Below are 13,808 nucleotides of genomic sequence, written 5' to 3' on the forward strand. Positions count from 1 at the left end.
TACCTCGTCCCAGTGAGACCAGAGAACATGCAGAGGTTAGAGGTAATGACCCAGATCACTGTGCCTTGACTGGGTGTCTCTTTAGTTGTGTTTACTAAGCACTGCACCACTGGGATCCAATCTGTCGCTTTTTACAGTCCCACAGATGCACTAATGGCTTGTGATTTGTGCACAGAGACATATTTGAAGTTATGCGCATTGGCACCCTGGGCCCGCAAATGGATTTGATTTATTTATTCTTTTTTTCCCCTTAACGTCCTCATGAGACAACTTTGATTCTTTATGTCCATATTCAGGCTACCGGGATTAGTCAGCGTAAGTGACGATGCTGACGCTGACAATGCATCAACATATGCCATATGCAATATTTTGACATACAGATACCTGCCTGCTACCTCAGAAATTCCATTAAATTTGTTTTTGAAGGCAAAACAGTCGATTTCCATGCAGCAACCCACACAGATTGAAGTTTGTTTGGCAGAAAAATTAATCGTTTACATTAATCAACTAATTATGTTTAAGGATAAGAGAGTAAGAGAATTAGTGGATAACGGCAGCCCGACCAAATATTTCAGTAGCTACTGTAATGTAATACACTTATGCCAGTTACAAAATATGCTTGTGAATTTTCCTCTTATCAATTGGTTTTATCTTCATCTACAATCCCCAAAACGCTTCTACTTTTCAGGACATAGGAGCAAGGGGTCTGCTCATCCTCTATACCTAAAACTACAATCAATCTCTTGTTTCTGCGTCTCTCCTCTTTGTTTTTGTGAAAACGATAGTTACACACTTTCTGCAGCTTCTGCTGATGTGTCATCCTGCAGCTTGCTTTGATCCCTTAATTTACTTCCTGGGCTGGTAATCTAAAGAAAAGGGGCTTGCTTCAGTGGATTTTTGTTATGGTGTGATCAAAAGACGGCGGCTGTATGTAAATAAAATTTCAAGTGCCTTACTTGGACAGCATCACAGTTTTCCGCCAGATATTTGTGCCTTTAACCTTCGCCTCCCGTAATCATTCTTTGAGAGTTGTGATTCGGGTGTGACATAGTTTCACAGGACAGTCGATTAATCAATCACAGTAATTAGCCAAGATGGAGGAAGAGGGTGGGCTGAGAGAAGAGGCTTAGAAGGAAAGCAACATATGAAATCAATTGTCCAACAGCACAGTGCACTCAGTGGTCTGGTGTAGAGGACACTGTGTACGCCAATTCGATTTGAAAAGCAGGGCAGTGAGGAAAAGTACACGCAGCGTTTTAATGCCAAGTCATTGCAACGCATCGGGCTGTGTACTGCCCTGTGTGAGTGTGTGTGTGTGTGTGTGTGTGCTCTTAGCTAAGGACACATTTACAAAAAATAAAAAATGAGCAAAATCAAAACATAAAAAAACATATACTTGTGATTCTTTTTACATGTCATTGTTCTACATTCATTAGTGATATGATCTCAGTAAGTTACTTCTTTTTTTTGTTTTGATTTAAAATCAAACAACTGATGACCTCAAAGGTGGATCTTCGTTTGTAGGGTGTCCATGCCGCAGTAACAGCAGAACATCTTGTTCCTGAGCATCCCGAGTGGACGGAGATGTCACTGTCTGATCTGGGTCACTGCTCAACCACAACGTATCCCTATTCTCTGTCTCTAACATCCACTTTCTTTCAAAGAACAACCAGACACACACACACTTCTTATGTAGCATGCTGTGAAAAACTAGCCTTCTTGAGAAGTAATTCAAAGTGATAACATCAGCCAAGGGCGTCAGGTAATTCCCCTTCTTTCCAGGGAGTATCCGCTTGCTTTAGTTAAATCAAGCACAATTGTGTTGATACCAGTGGAGTGATCTGCTTTTTGTAGACAATGTTACTTGCCTCTACTGCACTAAATCTCTACAAGCGCAACCAACAGAATCCACTTAAACCCTATTGGCAGTACAAAAGAGTCTCTAACTTTTAAAATGAACGACCTAATAACAGATGATTTTGCAGATATCCATCCGGCAGTACAGTTAAGTTTCAACCATGTTTTGTATTGACTGAATTGTTCCAGACACCTGGGAACATCTATATAATTGAAGCAACAGACCTATTGACTAGAGCTGTCAATTTTCCTCTATAATACTATTCAAATTGAATTCCATATTTTTTTGAAAATTTGAATTATTTTCAAATTTGTAATGCTCAAATTCAGACTAATATTAATATTAACTACATTACACAGGCTTATACTGTACATTACCAATACCATTATCGGCAATGTGGTTGTTTTACTTCCTGTCCTCTAGAGGGCGTTCCAAAAACATTACCAATAAATTTGTTTAATTACCGACAGCTGACAGCTTTCTACATAACTGATAATTAAGAAAGTAAAACAACCACATTGCCATTCACCGTGGGACGCTGTGTCCCCGTTGCCATGGCTACGCTCTCCTCGTCTCACCGTCAGCTCTACTTTCACTTTCTCACATACAGCCTGCTGTTGGTCTCGTTCCAGATGAATAAGTCGATGGAGACGCGGGTAGCGAAATTGGCTATTCCTGATAGTGAGATTGTGATTCAGAAAACTTTATTGTTCATCATGTGTCAAAAGGAGGAGGGCAGGATTTGCTAACGTTAGAAAACACGTTTCTAAAATGTAATACTAATTTCAGTATTCAAATAGTACAGTTTTTTTTTAGGAAGAATAATCGAATTCCCGAAGTTCTTTCCAACAGCCCTACTATTGACTGAGTCATCGTTCAAGACTCATCACTCACATAGTGGTGATCTTCCTCTGCATGCTTCAAAGTTCATCATTCATTCATATATTATCCCTTTATTTTAGGTTTGGAAAGCTCACATTTGTTGCAAGTATTGAGCAAAGAAAAGAGGGATGAAGAGAGAATGAGGGAACCTGCAAGGTGAAATAAAGCAAGGACGTGCTGGTTTAAAGTGTAATACATCTTAATCTTCTTGAGGACAGGTGTGTGTGTGTGTGTGTGTGCGTGCGTGTGTGTGTGTGTGTGTGTGTTTACACTCGGTACACCTTCAGTTCTCACCTGGTGCTATCGCGAAGGTGTGTGTGTGTTTGTGTGTGTGTGTGTGTGTGTGTGTTTGTGTGTGTGTTTAGAGTGGTGGTGAAATACCTCTTCTTTTCCCATTCATCAGACAGAGTCTTTTTTTGTATGAGGTGACATTAGGCCAAGCTGGATATATTTAAAGAGGAACCTTTATGAACTCTGGTGATCGTGCTTTGACCGGCAATTACAGGCCGCACAGCAGCGTTTCTCCATAAAAACTCTCCTCAACTGCATCAATAAACTTGGGGAGGCAAAGGGTGACAGGCAATGTCGGCCTTCACCGTAAAAAGCCTTAGCTGCACTATTGAACATAGTCAGGGACAGTCAGTGTCTTGATTTATAACTGTTTAGGTTAGTTTGGACGGTTGTAGAAATTCATGTTTGTGTGTATATTGTCATGTTTTCCCCCTTTTTAGTGTGTGTATATGTCTGTGTGTATATATATATATATATATATATATATATATATATATATATATATATATATATATATATATATTAGTGTGTGTGTGTGTTTATACAAACTCATCATAATTGCCTTTTTTTTCTTCATTACATTACTTTGTTGCTTAGAAGTTGAGTCAGTTATTTTTTTTTACTTTTTCAATAACCAATGCTTCATCAGGGGTTAAGTCGAAGCTAAAGTGATATAGTGGTTATATGATCCATTAGACCCCTCCCACCCCTGCAAGTGGGTTTTTGCTTGGTAGAGATTTTTGGAGAGTGCCAGAGAGGTGTCAGCATCATATTGATCCCACAGCACTGCAATCTTTCTTAACTCCACTTTCCCCACGGACAGAATGAGACAGAAGCAAAGACAGAGAGATGGGCAAAAAAAAAAGTTTTATCTTGACAAAGCTCTAATGTAATACGCCTCTGAAGACAGAACGCTGCAGGTGCACCAAGGGCACTCTTCACAAATTGTTTTCTTGCTTATTCTAAAATGCTAATGTTATTCTACGGTTGACCTCATTTGAGTTGACTGACTTTTAAATCCTGAAGTGAGTGAGTGGAAACCATCATACATACATGTTCATTTTCATATAGGTCGTAGCACAAGTTATCAGTCTCATTCTCATGTGAACCTTGTCAGGCCACCTGCTTGCCACTCTTCCTGTTTTTTAATTAGATGGTTTGATTAGAGAACATTGATAAGAGGGATTGCCAAGGAGAAAGAAAATAATTAAAATAGGGATTTGTCTGGTCTGTGGCTCATGCAGACAGAATTAACCACTAGCCCCGCCTGGCTCTATCACTTGCAGATCAATGTTGCTAATATCACAATGTTATTAGTTTCACCATCCTCCCCAACTGTGTGATAACGGAGGATTACAGAAGGTGCTGTGGACAGTGAACCAAGGAAAAACAGTGTGATTTGTCTTAGCATGGCTAATTAGTGCGCCCTTTTCATGGATGGTAGAGCTCAGCGAGGAAGCTGATCCTTTGACAGAAGGCCAGTTTTGGAAGCTATATTATAGCTCAGAAGGAAAGTATAAACACACAAAGTTGATGCTGTTTTGTTAACATTCAACAATTGAGAAATACAGGTATTACATTGAGTTATAATGGTAGGGATGGTCATATCACTAGGGTCCAAACTGGGCCCTGTTGAGACTGTTCCCCTTTCCTTTGTCCACATTGTTCTGTCATGCTAATTACTTCTGCTGTGACATACCCGGACAACAACTTTGTAAATCTATTGGTTAGCATGTGTGCAGGTGGGTAGCAAGTATTATGTTTTTTTTTTTTTTTTTTAATTTGGACTTTGGTGCCAGATGCCGGAGCTGTGCTCTTTCCCCATGTAAACATCTAATTCTGTTTTCTAGACATGATTGGGATTTAATGTGAAGGTATGAGTATCAAGGGGCATATTAATGAAAATAAAACCGACCAGATCTATCCACTCTCATATTTCAGTTGAATTATGTGCTGCTGTTCTCAAGTTGAATGCTGTCATTTCTTAGCTTAGCTTCAGTAGGCTATCTGCAGCAGTATGCTTAAAATGAAAATATTCAGTGTTTAATAAGCACACTTTGATGATGGAATTGACTTATTAGCTGCAACAGATACAAAATGTATGTAATGTGAGACAAATGTATCCCTGTGAAATAATATTGGCCGATTATTGTGGTTAAATGGTACTATTGTAAAATAAGTGGGTCAGCATAAAATAGTGTACTCTTACTGGAGGCTGTTTCCTACGATGGCGTATTAGGGCCACTGTAGAAAAAAAAAACGGAGACGAGAGAGGTGGGCAATATTCGGAGAAAAAAAATTGCAAATTTGATAGTTTAAAGTTGCAAATTTGATAGTTTATTACGATGCTAACAACCAGCATTTATGCTAGCTAACTTCACATGAATGTCACTTAACTTTCTAATGAATCATCAAAATGTGTGACAATGCTTTGCTACGGTCCAGGGTGATAGCTGTTGATGGTTATTGTTGGTTAATTTTATATGAGCCAAATTGTCATCTTATGGGTGTTTGTTGATTGGGTGATTTGACTAAGCTAGCGATAGGTTACGATGCTAACAACCGGCATTTTTGCTAGAAAACTTCCCATGAATGTCACTAGCTTAGCCAAACCACCCAATCAACAAACACCCATAAGATGACAATTTGGCCCATATAAAATTAACCAACAATAACCCTCAACAGCCATCACCCTAAGGACTGTAGCAAAGCATTGTCACATGTTGGGATGGATGAATTAGAAAAATAAAAGCGACATTCATGTGAAGTTAGCTAGCATAAATTCCGGTTGTTAGCATCGTAATAAACTAGCAAATGAGCCACTTTAAACTAGCAAATTTTTTCCCCTACAGTGGCCCAAATACCCTGTTGTAGTTTCCATTATATCAATATTAATTATATTGCAGTTTAAATTAAAATGAAATAAAAATAAGTTAAATGTGCCTTGATGAAGCAGAAGAAAACATGATTTTATTTGAATAATATCACCCTTGATTCAGGGAGCGAGTTCCCTTCGCTTACACTTGATCCTGTTGGTAGAGCGTTAACTTTGAAGGGTATTTTTATGTTCCGTGTCAGAGGTGAAGAAAAGGCGTTCATCCCTTTTATGTGCTATAAATAGTCCTATCGGAGCAAGGCAAATGAATTGTGTTGCTGAGGGATTATTCTGCCTTTTCTGTAGATCCTATGGAGTGGGGATTGGAGGGTTGGCTATAGGCTACACCAAAGCTAATACATTTAGTTCCTCTGTAGCATCCTTTCAGTATGCTGACACGGTCTTTCTTTGGAGTTTCCCTCCTCTACTGCTCTTCTTTCACAGTTACAATTAAAGCATATGCCATTCTCATTCATCTTGTCTTGGTCCTTCACAACAATGCTTTCCCTGACAGCAGCTTCCTACATGATCCTTAATTGGACCACTAAACTATTCTATTGCATGTATCCCTTCACAAATACTTCTATTATATATATATATATATATATATAAACATGCAGCCTATCACTTTATACTGTTTTCGAACACGGAGTGGTGTAGGACTTCATTTCCCAGAATCCCCTGTTTCCCGTTTTGCAATACTTTGTTTAAATTAATACTGTTCATGTATTAATTATGTAATTCATGTATTATATTGTTTAAAAATATTATATGGCCTTTAAAACTGATTAAGGTTTAGTTTTCCAGTTTTAGGAAAAACTATTGTTTATTTCCGCGGGAGGAAGTCTCTAGAAGTTCTCCGGGACAGAGACGAGCGGCTGTGTTTTTTCCTCGGCAGAGAAAGAAGTCAATGTGTGGAGACTCGAACTTAATGTTGGCCCAGATATTCCACTGCCTGGAGAGACTTTATCGGTCAGAGGACTCTTTTCACATATCTCCATCGATTGTGTTTTAGTTTAGTTTTTCTTTTCTCGAGCCGCGATAGCGTGGTCTCCGTCACTAGTTCCGACATTAGCGCTGTGGTGAGTTAGCTCGGTGGCAGAGAGCTAGCCTGCTTCACAACACAGACGCGAGGAACGACATTCGTGCGGGTCGTGAGGACGGAGTGGACGGCGGACGAGGTACAATAGAGAACGAGGATGTGTTGCTGGTAGCCCGGGCTACGGGAGTCGTCGCGGAGCTGTCGCGGAGCTGTCTGGACATCGCTCTACGGCCTGGCTGGCTAACGCCATATTGCATCTGCGACGGGAGGTTGCGTGAGTACTTGACATTGGAACGGAACCGAGAGACGGGACTGTTTTAAAGCAGACTGTGTGAACTGGCCTGGTTTCCAAGTTTAAAGTCTTGTGACCGGATAAAACTTCATGTGCACCAACGCTACGAATGGGCCCCAACGGTTAGGGAAAATTATCCAAGCGCTTGGGTTAGTTTTTTTGGGTGGTATCATTATCATTTCTTTTCTATTTCTATGTGAACTGTGAACATACTTTGGTACAGGAAATGTTGTTGTTTGTTGGTTTCTACATACTTACGGTATCCATGTCTGAAGCATTCTCCAGGTATCAATCCAAAGGTTTAAAAAGGTTTACAGCAAATAAATGTTTGTGTCTTACCTTTACATATTGCTCGTTAACATTCTTTCAGAATAAACTGGATTTACTTGATTTCTGAGGGCTTACATAATTTTGCCAAACGTATAAGCCCACCTGCCTTGACTAGCATATGAATTTAAGTGACATCCGATTCTTAATCCATAGGGTTTAATATGATGTCGGTCCACCCTTTGCAGCTTTAACAGTTTCACCTCTTCTGGGAAGGCTTTCCACAAGGTTTGGGAGTGTGTTTATGGGAATTTTTGTCCATTCTTCTAGAAGCGTATTTGTGATTGAGCTTTTTCTGCAGCTCCTCTAGCTGTTTTTGCAGAGTGTTATTCCATGTTATTTTCCTTGAACCCATTGGAAGGAGCGAGATTTTTGCTCAACCTCTGGATGTCTTCGGTGATTCCATCGTTCTGCAGCTTCATGGCGTCCGTTTGTTCCTTCAGCTGATCGCACTTGTCCTTCAGGTTCCTCTGGTTGAGAACCTTCTGGAAGGCTTCAAAGTGGGTTTTTTTCAGGACTCTCAGTTTTGTTCTGTGCCACCAAGACTTTCTCTTCAGCTTCCAGTTGAGCATGATTGTCCTCAACATTTTTTAGGATTGAGAGCTGCTCATTCATGAACTGGGTATGCTGTTTCAAGTTGTCGTTGTCTTTCTGCAGCGAGTCCATCCGACCCAGTGTTTCGTTGTACATGTCACCACAGACCTTAACAAGGTCGAGCTCTTTGTTAAGATGCTGGAATTCCTGCCACAGGGTGTCATTTTGACAGATCATGTCTTCTTTTGATGTTTGCATTGCGTCGTTTGTTTCCTGCAATACTTTCTCGTAAATTACCTGTTTGTGCAACTCCTGAACGTCGTATTGCAAAGCATCATTCTTCTTGCTCATGCTCTCTCGCTCAATTTACAATTATACTTTTGTGACAACCTTACTATCATTATAGGGATCAATATATATTGGTCAAAACCTGGTTATCACCTTGAAGCTGCACTGAAGCTATCTCAGATTTAAGAAACATAGAAAGGGAAGAAAATACTTAATTGTTTCATTGTTGTTGTTTAACGTCTATTAGTCGTCACTGGATACGGGTAGTGGATGATAGTCACTCATAGCATTCATGTTCCCTGAGGCAGCCCTCCCTCTGCCAACCAGGCGTGTGTTCGCAGAAGTGGTGAATTGGAGGGTAATAATCAAGCACACACTGCTGCTCAGGGAGCTCTGTGGCAGATCCCAAGACAGAGGAAGTTTCAGCATAAAGTCACACACGCACGCACACACACACACACACACACACACACACACACACACAAAAACATGCAGTCCTGCACACGCCTACACACACACACACACATACATACATACATACACACACAAAATCTATTTTTAGTCAGAAAATGGGTGCTCATTTGCGGGCATTAAAGTCACACCATTTATTTAACTGTAGCTAATTGAGTCCGGTGGGATTGTTTGTTGTTATTGAGCTGTCTTTATAAGAAAGGGTGAAGAAAGAAAGAGAACTTTGCTTGTACATGCATGTAGTCTTGTATGACGCTGTTCACAGCCGAGGACTCTCACTTATACAGCACTGCATAGGATTCACACTAAGTGTTTGCTTATGTATGAATGAGGAAATGTATGTATGGAAAAACATATTGTAAGTAATGAAACCCTGTGTATGCCTGCCAGTGCACAATTTCCTCTTCTAAATAACAAATCAACTATGAAATAGATCAGCCTGAAAGCTTCTTTGCGGTGGATTACGGCAACTATCGAAAAGAAGACCAAGAAAAGGAATTTTTCTGAAAGAAATTGAGGTGCCTTTGGGTTAGGTGATCCCTGAATGCTCATTCCCTCACAATTCCTCCATTCACTTAGTCCCAACAGCTAATTATTAATGTCAATATGATTATCGATATTAATAATTATATTTAATATATTATCATGGTATAATCATGAATAAACGGGGCACCACCCTGGGATCAGGGAAAAGATAACCTAAAACTGTATTCAGTCTCAATATAAAGGTTTTATACTCGCATGCCAATCATCGTGATCATTGGCATGGAAGCATAAAAACAATCTTAACAATTAAAAGGCGTGAAATTCGAGCACTAGCCTTCACAACCTGCTGTTATCCAGTGACATATACACAACAAGCACAAGAGACCGCTAGTTATAATATAATAAGATTTATTAAAATCAGTAATAATGATCACAATCAATAACACTGCAATTAACAAAGCCTTATTACCCAACTACCTAACACACAAACTAAGCTAAACAGAAGGAGAGACACACGTGGAGTGTGTGTGTGTGTGTGTGTGTGTGTGTGTGTGTGTGCGTGTGTGTGTGCGTGTGTGCGCGCGTGTGTGTGCGCGTGTGTGTGCGTGCGTGTGTGTAGAGAGAGAGAGAGGGAGAGATGGCCGGGTGCGGCCACCAGATAGAGCTATTCCTCACAGCGTTCAGGGGCGGAGCCACTGACGTCCGACAGGATCGCGAGAGAGAGAGCGAGAGAGCGAGAGCTGGCCGGGTACAGCCACCGGATGTAGCTATGTCCTTAGCGTCTGCCGGGAACAGCTGGCGTAGGGCACATGTGGGGCGGCGTATGCGTGCGTGTGTGTGTTAGCGGGACATAAACAAAGAGAGGGGGAGACTGCGCGCGCAATATTCTAAGGCTCAGGAGGCGTGTTGTGACGCTTACTGAGCTCGCGAATATGGCTGAGGTTTAGTCACAAACACTGTTTACAGAAATCAACCCAGCGGCGTGGGTACACGATCAGCATTCAAATACAGCAGCACATAAACAACGGACTCGGCGGTCCGTGATCAGAACTTAAAACACGTTAACAAGAATTACAAGTATATCCTACACTATCAAACTTATGTCTCTGCCCAGACTGATAGCCTCTTACTGGTGTCGTTGCGTAGGTTGCGAGTCCGTCCTGGCGATGACGCCGTTCGCGGCGGTAGTTCGTGGGCCCCAGCGTCAGCGGGGGACGTGATGAGTCGGCTTAGTCCAGACGAGAGCGGAGCGTGTTTCCTCTCGTTGATCAAACTCGAATAAAGAAAACAGTTCGTGTTTCTTTCTTCCGCGGACGGCAATATAATCGCGGCTTGGCGATTTAGTCAGCTTACTTCAGACAGCGTCTGGTAGCTGGAAGGCAGGAACCGGCTTGGTTCCTCTTGTTGCTGCGGGGGTCGTGTCCACCTCCTGTTGGTGGAGGGGTCGCCTCCCGTGGCAACGTGGTGTTGCGTTGGAAGTAGGAAGAGAAGCGTAAGAGTAAGACAGTGTTCTCCAGGCGGCTTCGGTTTATAAAGCTCACGGCTGCTGCCGGGAACCTCCGGGTTACCTGTGGTTGTCGGCCAATAGGGCACCAGTTGTGTGACATTGCACTTCGCACTTAGGTGAGACCCCTTTGTCCCTTTGTTCTGACCGCATGTGTAGGCTTTTGTAGGCCGCATTGTGTAGTCCTAATCGTGAGGTCCCAACAGGTGTAACGGTACACTGAAGTCACGGTTCAGTACATACCTCGGTTCAGACATCATGGTTCGGTACGAGTTCGAGGCAATGGAGGGGACGGAAAAAAAACCCGATGCAGAAGGCAATTCTTTTTTATTGTGCTTTTCTCAGGTTGTACCACCTAGTGTCATACAGTATCTCTCCTGAGCTAGTTGCAACAGCCTGAACTGCGTAATTTAAGATGTAAACAGTAGCCAGGAGGCGGAGCTCTGAATCCACTGAAAACGACTCAGTCTGTAGTACATATTCCAGGCCCTTATTTGGCGCTGCTTCTGCTACAAAAATACACCAAAAACGCAGAAGAAGAGACGGAGCTTGATCGGGCAGAATATCTGAAAAAGAACACGAAACGGAGGGGTGCCGTTTTTTTCTTTTTCACCCTGGGACCCGGTTTCAAAATAGGTGCGTTTTCAGGGTAAACACACAAGACTTGCGTTTCCATGTGGACGGCGTCTAACAGTAGTTCCGTAATAAAGTTGCGCGCCAGTTTTATTTATTTTTATACCGTGTATTCTCCGTGTAAATCCACGCACCGAACCATGACCCCCGTACCGTTTCGGTTCAATACCAATACATGTATCGTTAATCACACTGAGTGCTACACAACTTGCCAAAATGATCATGACGTGACTATCAGTAATTTGATAAATGACCACAATGTATATATTTACGTTACGTACGATAATGAGGAAATTGAGCTGCGAGAGCTGTCCCTGACTTTATTTCCGCACTGCTTATTTACACAAGCAATATGTGCAGGTGTTAAAGATGTACTGAGTGAGGTAACTTGAAAAGGCAGAGTGTGTGTCTGCCGTGGTGTCCTCATTGTGCCCTGGAGACTTACTTGCATGAGAAAGCTGTTCCCAGTTTTTCCATGTATGCTGTATCCTTCCTCATCAAATAAACCACAATAAAGTCGTGTTCACTGCAGCAGTTTTACAGACAAAAACGGAAACTAAAATTGTACTTTGTGATATATGCACAGTAGCCTATTAGAAACCTTTTGGCGCTCTGTTCTGCAATTATTTACAACCAATGATTATAATTCCAACAGCTGCTGTGTGCTCCACAGCTGGCCATGAGTGTCAGTAGTCCAGCCCTCTCCTCTGAGCTCCAGGGCACTGATATATTGAGCGGAATTTGATTTTAATTGGCTTGTATCTTTGACAATTGAAAGGAGCTTATGGAATAATTATGGCTCACTTGCACAAGTGCAAATTGCATTGCTTGTTGGAATGCTTATGATAACGTAGATCTATAAGCAACGTGGGATAAGAAGTGAAATTAGATGTGTGAGTGTACAGTACACCGAAAATGTACCGATACCGAAATTTACGACGACAACCGACGTCATTTTGCCCATGTCGGTATATTCTGTACTACGTATACAGCGTGTGCAGTCCTGTGACTCCACCCCATCCAGTCTGTAACAAGAAGGGAAAGTGTGGGTGAGACGAAAATGGAGCCCGCCGGTTTAAACGATGAAGCGGCTGCTGCCGCGGCAGCCGAAGTAAAGGTGCGTGTCCACAGGCAGCGGTGTTTCCCCGCGTCCCATTCATTGTCTATGTGAAAAGCTGTGCAATGCATTCTGGTAGCGCCTCGTTCCCAAAAGAAATGCGTCATCGATCGTTTGGCAACATTTTGGGTTCAGCGAGGACGATGTCGATCAGAAATGAAATGTAAACTGTGCCTAAAGACTGCCTTTGCACAAGTCATTGTTTACTTTTCCAGTGGCAAATGTGAAATGTATTTTGTTTACAAGGGATGCAACTTGTTTCTCCCGTTATAGAGAACCTGATTACTTGACAACTCCATATTTTGAATTTGTTTATAGAGACTGTATTTTTAATACTTTGTTATTTTATACTACCAAATAAATAATATAAATCTTAACTACAGTGTAGTTTTACAGTCCTTTAAAGTGGCATTTTTTTAGCCGGGGGGGGGGGGGGGGGGGGGTTACTTATCGTTCATTTATCGTTATCGAGGTGAGTTCCTCAATATATCGTGATATTGATTTGAGGTCATATCGCCCAGCCCTAGTGTACAGTCTGGCTTCAATTCACCACCTACCATCTGCTTCATGGATTTCCTCTCTCTCCAATGTGTGTACACAAGGGTCAACGCAGTGCGTACATTCCCTCAGTCTGTTGTCAGGCTATAGAGCTCATGGGTGGCATGTTTCACAGAATGGTCAATAAATTATCTCATTTGAATTCCAGCAAATTCATATAAATCTTATTTATTCAATGTTATGAGGTGAAATTGTAATGTAGAAATGGCAATATATTATAAATATTACGTTCTATACATTTTAAATGAATTTAAATATTAATCTGTCAACAATTTGTATTTTAATGGCTTAGCATTGTATGCATACATCATTACAAAGTACTTTATACTAAGTAAGCTGCACTACACATTATTATTGACCTGTTTAATAAGCAACACAATTGTATATGACATGTAATAGGGGGTCCCTCCCCCATGTCACTATAGGCTTAGGGGTCCTTGGAAACGTTGAAGACCTCTGATTGAGGGGAAACATCCTCACAAAGCAAGCTTAAGAGCTTAACCATGGCATTGTGTAGTATAGTGGAATATAATGGAATGGCTAGCACGCAATTGTAGTTCCTGTGACTTAAAAAGAGAGTGTTGGCCATTCCCAACCTTCTTTTTCCACTCATCGAAGTGCTTTTATGGCGTGATGCTAATTTCTTACTC

General features: G+C 41.5%; 1 protein-coding gene across 1 annotated transcript in view; it reads left to right on the forward strand.

Moving 5' to 3' along the window:
• The window catches only part of csmd2 (CUB and Sushi multiple domains 2), a 230,847-nt gene that overhangs the window by 73,863 nt on the left and 143,176 nt on the right, over positions 1-13,808 (forward strand). The window lies entirely within an intron of this gene.

Source organism: Eutrigla gurnardus, assembly GCF_963514095.1.
Source record: "Eutrigla gurnardus genome assembly, chromosome: 17".
NCBI lineage: Eukaryota > Metazoa > Chordata > Actinopteri > Perciformes > Triglidae > Eutrigla > Eutrigla gurnardus.